Source organism: Cupressus sempervirens, chromosome 6 (genome assembly GCF_028749045.1).
Source record: "Cupressus sempervirens isolate cs-2001-9-10 chromosome 6, ASM2874904v1, whole genome shotgun sequence".
NCBI lineage: Eukaryota > Viridiplantae > Streptophyta > Pinopsida > Cupressales > Cupressaceae > Cupressus > Cupressus sempervirens.
The window spans coordinates 555147334-555159463 of NC_143123.1; positions in this window are offsets into that span (position 1 = coordinate 555147334).

A 12130-nucleotide genomic window follows, 5' to 3' on the forward strand; every position below is an offset into this window, starting at 1 on the left:
GGAAAGATATTGAATTTTTTTTCAGAGCAATATGGTGATAAGAAAAATCAAAGTTATATTCTGAGTGAATTTAATAATATTAAGAGGTTGTCTAATGAATCTATTGCTGAATTTAACACTAGATTCCAAAAAAGGATGTACAAGCTGATGCAAGCCATGTGAATTGATGACAAGGTATGTTTGATTACTTATCTAAATGTTTTTGATGGTAAAATGGCATACCAGCTTAGAGATAAGGAGCCTAGGACTTTAAGAGATGCTTTCAGAATTGCTATTAATATAGAAAATAACTTAAGGATTTCAAGGAGATTAGAAAGCAAAAGAGATGATCCTAGGTTATTTTGGAATAAGGGAAATAAAAGGGAAGAACAAAAAGTTACTGGAGGGAAAAAGTAAGAGTCTATTGAAATGAGTCAAATTCTAAATGCTATAAAAGGTTTGAATCTTCCTCAGGTAAAGAATGATAGGAACCCCACTGAAAATAGGGTCCCTTATCAATCAAATTTCAGTAGACAAAATAGATTGTAGAATTTCCCTTATGGTACTACTTGGAAGGATGGTCAGCCTAATGTTCCTTCCCCCAAGAACACTAATAACAAAGTGACCCCTGATCCTTTATCCAAAAACTCTATAAATTTGGTAGATGATCCTGAATTTACTGTTGAACCTACATGGTGTTCTGCTTCTCAACTATCTCATGGCCCTCAATACTATGCAATAGCTTTGTCCTTTTTTGGAAATTAGAACGTAGTAGAAGAATGTCAGCAATAGGAGGAAACCAGTGATGATTTAGGATGTAACATGTTTGATGCACATTTTTCTAACAATGAAGGTTGTGACAGAGATGTAAATGATCAGAGATATTTTCATGGTGTCAATCAGTAGCAAGTATTTTCTGATGAAAGTGATGTTGAGGATAATGTGTGTAACATGGTAGGTTCAAAGGAATAAGTGACCTTGAGAAAGCCCTCTAGGTAAGAAATTGACCAAATCACTACTAATATGGCGGCTCAGGTTCAAACTAGAAGTATGGCTCAAGGAAGTGAGGGAAATAAGGTGGCTAGTATTTTTATAAAGGGGACCAACCATGAGAAAAGGGAAATTGTGAGACCTAAAGAGTCCCTTGCTCTAAAGGGAAAATTTGCAAATAAAAAATAGGAACCAAGGAAAGGGGGCAACCCTGAGGATATAGGGTGCTCGAATATCTCCAAGAAAAGAGATGTGAAGATATCACAAACTGTCACTGAGCAAGATAAGAGTTAGCAAAATCCCTTGAACATTTTGAGTAAGCATGAGGAGAAAGGGAATGTTAGTAATGATAAGCTTTCTAATTCTTCTATTGATATGTTTTCTTTTTGTCTCAGATTAATATTAAGGTTCCTCTATCTAAGTTACTGAGAATCCCAGAGCACCAAGATAAAGCCATAACATGGTTGGGGAATACTAATGTAAAGGTAAGTCAATAATGTAATGAAAATCATGTTCCCAAAGGAGTGAGAAAGGAAAAGGTGAAGGAATAGGATACTGAAGTGGTTGTATCTTAGATTCCTTAGATGTTTTTGGATAACTCTATCAATGAATGTTTGGGAAATGTTGAACCATTTTTCTTAAGCATCTTAGTGAATGATAAGACATTAAAGAATTGTATGATTGATTCTGTTGCTTTTAGTACTATTATGGCTTTTGAGATTATGAAAGAATTAGGTCTAAAGGTTGACACTACTCAAGGAAGATGTGCCATGGATAAGAGGGAAGTTGTAGTCATAGGCACTATTAGTGCCCTGCCCTATAGATTGATAGCCTATCCAAATAAAGAACTCACTATGAGTGTATTGGTTGTTGACATACCACCTCAATATGGCATGTTATTATCTAGAAAATGGAGTGCTTCCATGGGAGGAAGTTTACAATGTGACCTATCATTTGCTACTTTTAATATTGATGAAAATTTTGTAAAGATCAATAAAGAACCAAAAAGAATATATATGATAGTAGAGGAAGTTGAGGATGATATGACAAATTTTGTGGATACAAATGTCAATGCATTTAGAGCTGAGGTCTTAACTTTGAAGAAAAGAAAGCAAAGATCTCAGATAGAAATGGAAGTTGATACAAAGACAAATAAAGGTGACTTATGGGTCATGTTCTTTGATGGTGCTTATTGTAAAGATGGAGCAGGTGTAGATATTTTATATATTTCTCTTGCTGGTGTGACTTACAAGTTTTCTTTCACATTGAATTTCCCTTGTACTAATAACATAGCAGAATATGAGGCTCTCTTGTTAGGACTTAGACTAGCTCATAAGCATGGGATAAAGTGTTTATGTGTGATAGGGGACTCTGAGTTAGTTGTATCCCAGGTGAGAAATGTTTATGTGTCAAAGAATAAAAGGTTAAAATAGTATAGAAATGCAGTATGGGATATGATTGAGTGTTTTGATGTATTTGGGATAATTTGGAAGGATAGATCCAATAATAAGATGGTGGATTTGTTGGCAAATATAGCAATAAAACTTGATGATATTACATTTTTTGGTGTATCTAAAATTGAAACTCAGACCAGGCCTTTTGTTCCTGACAATGTTGAAAATTGGCAAGTATTTGAGGATGATAAAGATATTTTAAGGTTTTTGAATTGCGAGTATATGTTATCAAGGCAAGAAATTGATTGTGCAGCATATGTGGAAAACATAGATGGAAGAGACAATATTTTTGGACAAGAAGTTGTGCAATTGAAAACAAACAAAATACCAAAAGGTTTAGTTCTCCTGGAAACTATCTTTGACAATCATGATAGATCTCAAATGGATACTAGTGAATATAATGCTAAGGATTTGGAGGAGATAAATTTGGGAACTAAAGAAACCCCTAAGAAGGTGTATATTGGTAAAAGATTGTATCCTAAGATAAGACAGGGTTTGATAGGTCTACTAAGGAAGTATAGATGTGTTTGCATGGTCATATGATGACCTAAAGGCTTATAGGGAATATCTATTTCAACATGAAGTCCCTTTGAAACCAGATGCTAAGCCTTTCAAACAAAAACAAAGGCCAATAAATCCAACCTTGGCTCCCAAAATGCAAGAAGAACTGATTAAGTTAAGAGATGTTGGCATCATTAAGCCTATCAAACATTCTTCTTGGGTATCAAATCTAGTACTAGTAAGAAAGGAAAATGGAGATATAAGGTTATGTGTTGATTTCAGGAATCTTAACATATCTTCATTAAAGGATAATTATGGTTTTCCAAATATGGAAGCAATGTTTTAAAGGGTCACTGGTTCAGAATTGATGTCTATGATGGATGGCTTTTTAGGATATAATCAAGTGGTTGTCAAAGAATCAAAATAGTTGAAGACTGCCTTCACTACTCCTTGGGGTACATATGTCTATGTCAGAATGCCTTTTGGACTTACTAATGTTGGAGCTACTTTCCAAAGAGCCATGGATGTGGCCTTTGTTGATATTATTGACAAATTTCTAGTTGTGTATCAGGATTACCTTACTGCTTACTCCAAGGATGAAAATGATCATTGCATGCACCTAGAAAAGGTATTTATCAGAGCCCTTAAATATGGAATATCTTTAAATATGAGGAAATGTAACTTTGGTGTGACTGAAGAAAAATTGTTAGGACATCTAGTTGGCAAGCATTGAGTAAGGATTGACCTTAAAAGAGTAGAAGTAATAGATAAGATTCAGAAACCCAAGAGTGTCAAAGGTATCTAGTCATTTTTTGGACAAATAAATTTTCTTAGGAGATTTGTGACAAACTTTTTAGAGATTAGTAGGCCCATATCAAAAATACTAAAGAAAGGATCTGAGATAAAATGGGATGGTGAACCTAATATTGCATTTCAAAAAATTAAGCAGGCTATTAAAGATGCCCCTATTCTCAAAGCTCCTAATTATGACAAACCAATGCATATATTTTATTTTGCCTCATTTCACACTGTTGCTGCAGTACTATTACAGAAAAATGAAGAAGGTTATGAACAACCCTTTGCATTCTTTAGCAAATCATTGCAAGCAACTGAGTTAAAGTATGATATTAATGAAAAACAGGCATATGCATTGGTCAAAGGAGTTAAGGCCTTCAGATGTTATTTAATGGGTGCTATAGTTATTGCTTTTGTCCCCACTGCTACTGTGAAAGATATTATCTCACAACAAGAAGTATCTCACAGGAGGTGTAGATGGATCAATAGAATACAAGAATTCAACATTGACATCCAGATTACGAAATTGGTCGAAGGTCAGGGTTTAGCCAAGTTGATGATAGATGCAAATCTAGAGGCAAATCAAATTAACCAATTGGATGATAATTGCATAGAAGACCTCTGTGATATGGGCATATCTAACTAGTACAAAGATGTAATCTATTATTTGCAAACAATGAAATCCCCACCAAAGTTAACTGATAATCAAAGGAGATCCCTTAAGTTGCATGCTATAAGATATGTTATAGTACAAGGATAGTTATGGTGGAGGAGCATGGAAGGAGTACTTTTGAAATGTGTAGATGAAACTAAGGCTGCAAGGATTTTGAAAGATAAGGTGTGTGTGGAGGTCATTACATGGCTAAAACCACAGCCCACAAAATCCTTAGATCTGACTTTTGGTGGCCAACACTCTTCAAAGATGCTCATTAATTTGTTAAGACGTGTGATAATTGTCAATGATTCAGTGGAAAATTAAAATTTTCTAGAAATTTGCCACTAAGACCTATATAAGTACATGCACCATTTCAACACTGGGGGATTGATTTCATAGGTGAAATCTCAAACAAATCCAATGGTAGACATTCTTAGATTCTAGTGGCACCTGATTACTTCACCAAATGGGTTGAAGCAATCCCTACCAAGAATGATACAAGTAAAGTGGTGATCAATTTCATCTTGAATAACATTATAACTAGATTTGGTTGCCCACAGAAGATAATTACTGATAATGCTATGTGTTTCAGATCTGATGAATACAAAGAGTTTTGCAAAAAATATGGCATTACAGAATATACATCCTCACCTTATCATCCTCAAGGGAATGGTCAGGCAGAATCAAGAAATAAGAGTATATTAAAGATTATCAAAAGAATTCTAAGGAAAAACAAGAAGGCATGGGATTCAAAATTGCCATTAGGCTTGTGGGTTGACAAGGTTACTGTTAAGAAGACCATTGGTTGTGCCCCATTTGACCTGGTTTATGGTATGCAGGCCAGACTTCCCAAGAATAATCTAAGGGAGATGTATAAATTCATTCAGTTATATGAAGATGATATCATTAATGAGATGCAACTCAGACTAGATGACATCAAGCAGTTAGAGGAGACAAGAAGAGATTCCTCTGTTCAAAATGCTAAGCTCCAATCATAGATGAAGCACTTATATGATAAAAGGGCCTTTGAGAGAAAGTTTGACATAGGAGATATGGTACTAATGTGGAATGCTAGGATGGAAGATAAGGGAAAACATGGAAAATTTGACCCAATCTGGCTTGTTCCATATAACATTTGTGATAAGAATGGAGAAGATTAATATTTCTTGAGGGAATTAACTCGAGGTATTCTTGAATTGCCAGTTCATGGACAATTCTTGAAGAGGTATTTTTCTTAAAGTATCTATTTTTCATGAATAGTAGTTTTAGGCTTCCTTGTACATTCTGTATATTTTGTAAATCCCTATAAGTTTCCTTGTATAGTTTGGTTTTTTGTTTTTGTGTGTTGCTTTGTGCTCTCTAAAGAAGTTCTCATTCTTACACCAAGTGTGTGGTCTGCTTTTCCATAGATTTTGAATTCATGCATAGACTTAAATAGTCTATCATCCCCAGACGGAGCCACTGTTGGTCTGATTTTTCACAATATATAAAAATTTTGATATTTAGATGAAAAATCATTTAAGTCTTCAAATTATACAGATTAGGGTTTTATCTCAAGTGATTTTGAAGGTTTTTAGATTGCTCCAATTGTGCCCCGTTCCATGTGTTGTATTTTCCTTTTAAATTCTTAGGGTTTGTCTCTCAAAATCATCCATGAAAAAACCCTAAGTATGTGAGAAACCCTTGTGCTTGTGTTTTGTGTTGCCCTAGTCTTTGAAAAATTCAAAAAGGTATGATTTCAAATATATTTTGGTAGGGCATGTTTATCCTAAAGGTTTATTTACGTCAGATTAACTTTTTAATCTTTTGGTAAACTTTATAAAGTGTTTTAATTGCTTGATTTTATTTAAAGAGGGGCCAAATCATAGTATACTTTCAGCACCGTAGATCTTCTCAAGATCAAGGTTTCTCGCATTCCCACATTATGAAGTTGTGAGGTTTTTAATAATGTGGGGAAATGCATTTGTGACATGTAGCCATTGCTAATGCTCAAAACTCAGTGCACCACAAAAGTTCTTATTTGTTAGAGTTAGTCAGAACCTTTTTGTAGACTGGTCAGTACCTTGTGCATGTTCTATTTTCCTAAGTTGTCATTGGTTGTTCAATTAACAAAAAGTTTTACCTTATGATCAAAGTTCACCAACCATGGATCTTGTCTAGATCTACGGTTACCACATTCTTGTATTATGAAGTTGTGCAATTTTTAAATAATGCAGGGAAGCAAGCATTTGACACATAGCATAGAGTGACATCATGGGCCCGCCTTTTTTAGAAAAGTAATAGCAGTGTGTCTTTCGTGGCAAGCTGTCAGATGAAATGGAATGAAGAGGGAGTTTCTTATTGGTCAGTTTAGTTGACTAGATGTATAGTCATTACAAGAATTGATCACTGTTGATTGAGGTAGGATCGACGAAGCCTGCATTCCTGCAATATGTAACTGCTCAATTTTTAAATAATGCAAGCAAGCGGGCATGGTGAGACCTAGACTAAGCTTTAGGAAATACGTTGAGTCATGCTAGGCTAGAAAAGATTAAATGTAATGAAGCACGCTCATTGGTGGTGGGTTATAGGTGTGCCAAGTTGGAAGCGGCAATGTCATGGGCACAGAAACTTTAATTACTATAATTAAACTTGTCATAGCACATGGACTAAAAGATAACTTTTCATTGGTCAAGTAAGTTTACTGGGATGCCAAATAAAGAGATCTTGGTTCACCATTGATCAAGGTAAGATCGACGGTGCCCACATTCCTGCATTATCAAAATGCGAGGTTTTTAAATAATGCAGGCAAGCGGGCTTCTGATGCGTAGCCTGGGGTCCCAAAGTTTTAAAAGGCTTTTTACTTTTGAAACAAAGCCATCCGATCTATGGGAGATCGATGGATAAAATTCAAATTTCAAAATACATCATGGAAATAACAATTACAAGAATTAATATGATACAAAGTTTAATTCATGCGACCTCAATGCTCTGATATAACATGTAAATTTGACTTTGTTGAAGCATAGATTGCAGATTTTCTCAAAGTGAAAGGATTTCTAGAGCTAGGTCACAAAATTTCTCAAGGACTTCAGAAAATTTGCAGAGAAAGTTGTAGAAAGAAGAGCAGATTTTAGCAGGTAAGTGATCTATAACCAGTGAAAATCAAGAATTTGTTGAGTAAGATTTAGAAATGCCTCCACGAAAGGAATTTTTTTGGCAAACTGAGTATTCAAAAAGGGGTGTGCATGATGATTTTATGGAACAATTTCCTTTGTCAGTACATGAAATAACTAAGTGGAGGGAGTTGATTCTTAAAATCCCTAGAGTAGTTGTAGTAGAGGGTTTCTATGACAAGGCCAATTGGGTACAAGATGCTCAAGTCTCCATGGGAGGTTTGGAATTATTCAAAAAATGGTTTTCACAGCGAAGATTGGATACCCCTTTGACCAATGTTTCAGAGTTTGATATTGGAAAATTAATAGTCCCCACAGTTTTCTTCGATAGTGATTTATTAGTGGATTTGGCCAAGAGGTAAGATCCAATTACAGGGTGGGCAAAGAATCATGTTGGAATAAACCTTTTTAGGGTTTGTCCTAAATTAATTAGAGAAGTCTTCAATCTCAACTCTAACCATGTTCTGCATGAAACTATTGACATGAGTGACTTTCGAGCAAGATTTGATGCACAAAAAATTTACTTGAAAAAATGGCCACTATAGGAGCATGCTGCTAGAGTTGGTACTTTGTCTATGATTACTACCAGCACCCCAGAGCCACTATTGAAAAGACATTTTAACATTAGGGCTCAGGCATTATATGTTTCTCTTTGTAAGATTTTTGGAGTGGATGAAGTAGAACAAATCCTAGGCTCAATTGTCCTCATAATGGCTCAAACTCTTCAATTTGGAATGAGCACTATTCTGGCTTTTGCAACATTTCTTGCAAGAGAAATTCACAATGGTTTGGGGATAGCAAAGGGAAAAGTAGATAAACCTTTCTATGGGTATTCAATGCTTATGTATAAATGTTTGCATAAGGGACTTGCCCTCTTTTCCAAGGGTATGGAGCTCGAGACAACTAGGGATGGAGAAAAGAATCCAGTACAGTTGTGGAGTGTGGATATGACCTCAGAAGCAACAGATGCCAGTTATGTGAGGTTTGATAGGTATTTTGCATCAAAGCTTAGATTTCTTTTGAGAGGAGATAGCCCTACAATTCCACAATCATTGTTAGAGTTGGTCAGACCCAAGGACCATGCTAAAGGGCTACTTGTCAATCATAATTGGGGGGATATAGTTCATACAATGTTTCAAAAGTGATAAGAGTATATGGATTTTTGGGAAAGCCTCATGTGCTACCATTTCATGTGCCTTTGAAGATAGGAATAGCTAAGCTATTATGGAAAATAGGCACCATAGATGAGAGGGAATTGTCTAGGAAAGGCACATTTTTTCCAATTGTTACTGTGACCCATGATTTTGTCTTTGTAAGGAAAGGGTGGAAGCATTTAAATTTGTTTTTAGATAGATATAACATGGCAGAATCACATGATAAATTTATTGATCCTGAAGGATTTTATGATGTCCTAAGAGAGAGAAAAAAAGCTTCCTGCATGGTGCAACAAGTTTACTATCCTAAAGATGTGATTAGAAATGTTTTTACTTTACAAGAACAAGAATTGAGAAAAGAAAAATGGATAGTATTTAGCAAAGCCCTTGAATTCATTAATGCTTTTGAACTCTACTATGATCCATTAGAAGAAAAGAAATACTGGGGAGTCAAGATGCAATCCTTGATGAATAATTTTCTGAGATAATACAAGCTATGAATGAAAAGAAGGCTACATATGTTGGGACATATCGAGACAGGGCTACAGAAGTGCAGAGGAGAATCAATAGTAAAAACATAGTAGCTCCTGGCCAATATACCTTACGAGGAAGGTCGGGTTATGTGATGATTCAGAATGTGCAACAGGGTCCTCTTCATCAAAGACAAAGGCTAGGAAGTCCACCTACAATCAATGCTCGAAAAAGGAAGTTAGAACAAGGGTCTTCTTCTTCTTAGCCTAAAATATACTCCTGATCCGGATAGATGATGAAACATCTTTAAGGGAACAACTCAGAAAAATTGGTGGAGAAGGGGATGTAATTGTTACTTCCACAGATTTGGAGATTGGGGAACCACAAGAACCCCCTACACCTTCCTTGGAGCTCACTGTTGCTGATTATCAAGGTAAGGAAATTGATCCTATAGTTGCCCAAGCCTTTGAGAGGTTTATAAATGATGAAAATTTTGTGAAATCTAGGGCATTTGCACAATTTTTGTGGAGGTTAAATATAGGAAATTTTGAAAAGACTTGTGAAAAGATAAAGGCAGAGAACCCAAATAAACCAGACTCTGTTATTGATGAAGAGGTAAAATCTAATTTTTTTAGTGATTTTGCCCAATTTACACCTAAGACTGGGAGGCAATTCGTTAAGAAATTAGGAGTCCTTATCTTACATGAATAGGATATAGTGAATGCTATGGTTTTTGATTCAGTAAGAAAACAAAAGGATGTCCAGTTAAAAATTGAAGAAGAGATACTACAGGCTCATAGAGGAGTCAAATTTAGTGATGACCACCAAGCCCTTGTAATTCGGCCTATTGAGAAGATGGATAAAACACGGATGCAACAAATCTCTACTGTAAAGCATACTGGTGGATTAAAATTCTTCAGGGCTAGTGAAGTTGGAATTAAAAAGATAATTGGAATGGCTTTAGAAATGCTAAAATTTGGTAGTGTGGTGTCTGGCCAGGAAGAGGATAGATTTGCCCAGCTAAATGCTAAATTTGAAGAAATGTTGAAGGCATATGAAGAAAGGGGCACACAGATACAAAGACTGGAGAATCAGGTGTCTCAAATGGAGAAGATACTAGGAAAAAGAAAAATAGGAGAGTCCACTAGACTCAAGATTGTATACCCCCCCAGGTCACCTATTGACCCTTTCAAATCCACTCCAATTATTGAGGTGTTTGATACTCCTAAAAGGCCTCAATTCTACATTGTGGAAGATTTTGAAGAAGAGAAAATCAAGCTTTATGAATTGCATGTAGAATTAAAAAATCAATATGAAGAGAAATTGAGGGAGGGTGTGATGTATTTAATGGATTGGGTAGAATGGTTAACCTTTTTTTATCAATTGGCACAGATTGCATCCATTAGGGATGAATTTCAGAGAGATGAGATTAGGTTGAGACCTCTTGTATAGAAATGGATGGAAAGAAATAATGATATTACAATTATGTGCATATCTGTCATCCAGTTGTTGTGTCATCAAATAGAGAAGAGTTTTGATTTACTGAATAAATTAGAAGATTTTGATGAGAAAATAGATTCTTTTCAAAGAAGATTAATAAATTGTATATGGCTGAAAATTTTAGTCTATTTCCTTGTGCTTTAAAGATTGTTGACAAAACGAAGGAAAAAGAAGAATGGAAAAAGGAGTTGGATGAGATATCGAGTGAAAGAATGAATGATATCATTAATGAAATTTGCTACCGGATATGGGAAAAAACAAATGAGGAATTGGTTAAAGTGCATCTATTTTATAACTCCATCAGAGAGGATCTTGTTGATTTAGAGGCAGTTGCAATTTCTTTAATAATTGTACAAAGAGAGGCTCTAAATTTTGATTGGTCAAAGGACATTGCTTGTAATGAGTGGAGAAACAAATATATGTCAGAAGAGCAGTTGTTATAGGATGATGAAGCGAAAGATGAGGAGGATGAGGATGCGAAAGTAAAAGTTACCCTCACAGTTAATGATGAAGACAACGAAAATGCCCAAATTAAAGTAAGTTTGCAGGTGATCACAGATGATTCATCACTTTCAAATTTAATGACCACTTTCTCTAAGGATGAAGAATAAGTAAAAGAATTAAAGCTCTTGTCTCAATCAATGAGAATATAACAGAAAGGGACCCACCAAGGAATGTTCAATGTAATGGCCTTTTTGTTATTCACATTTTTGTCCTTTTGTTACATATGTATGTAAAAATGTTTTGAAGGACACCTATCAGTCACATCTACCCTTTGCTTGTTGCAACTCATGCCTATATAAGTGAGTTTTCAAGGCAATGTGATGGTCCAAATTTTGTAGAATTTTAAATCTCTGAGAGAATACAATTGGTCCAATAGTGTGTAGCTGATTTGAGTTTGTTTCTATTGTACTTTCTGATAACATATTGAATGACAGAAATAGAAATCTATTATGGGCTTTCAATTGGTTTTCTATTGGTCACTGTATTGGTCATATGAAAAGGGTAAAATACAAAAGGGTATTTACACTATATTTGTGTCATCAGTTTCTATCTCCAGTTTATGGGTTTGTTTACTTTGAGGTCATTTAAATAAGGTTTAATTGGATGAATGCAATCTGGATGGGTTGTATACCATTTTCATTGTTGCTCTTAATTCAAGAAATTATATAAATGCTTTAGTGAATCAGTAGGGTTCTTGAATTCATAAAGGGATATTTCATAAGAATGGAGATGGGTGATTATAATTGATTAATTCATTTACAAGTTATCTGAATTAGATCTCCCACCAATAGATAATTCTTTGCCCAATGGATAAGGCACTGGTCTCATAAATTAGAAGCAAGCAAGGGTGAATTCTACTGCTGCATATCAAATCATTTTATTAAAAAATCAAAATCATTTCATTCCATTTGTTTAGAATTATAAATGTTGGTCAATACTCATTTATATCTATTCTCTGATTTTTAGGTAGCT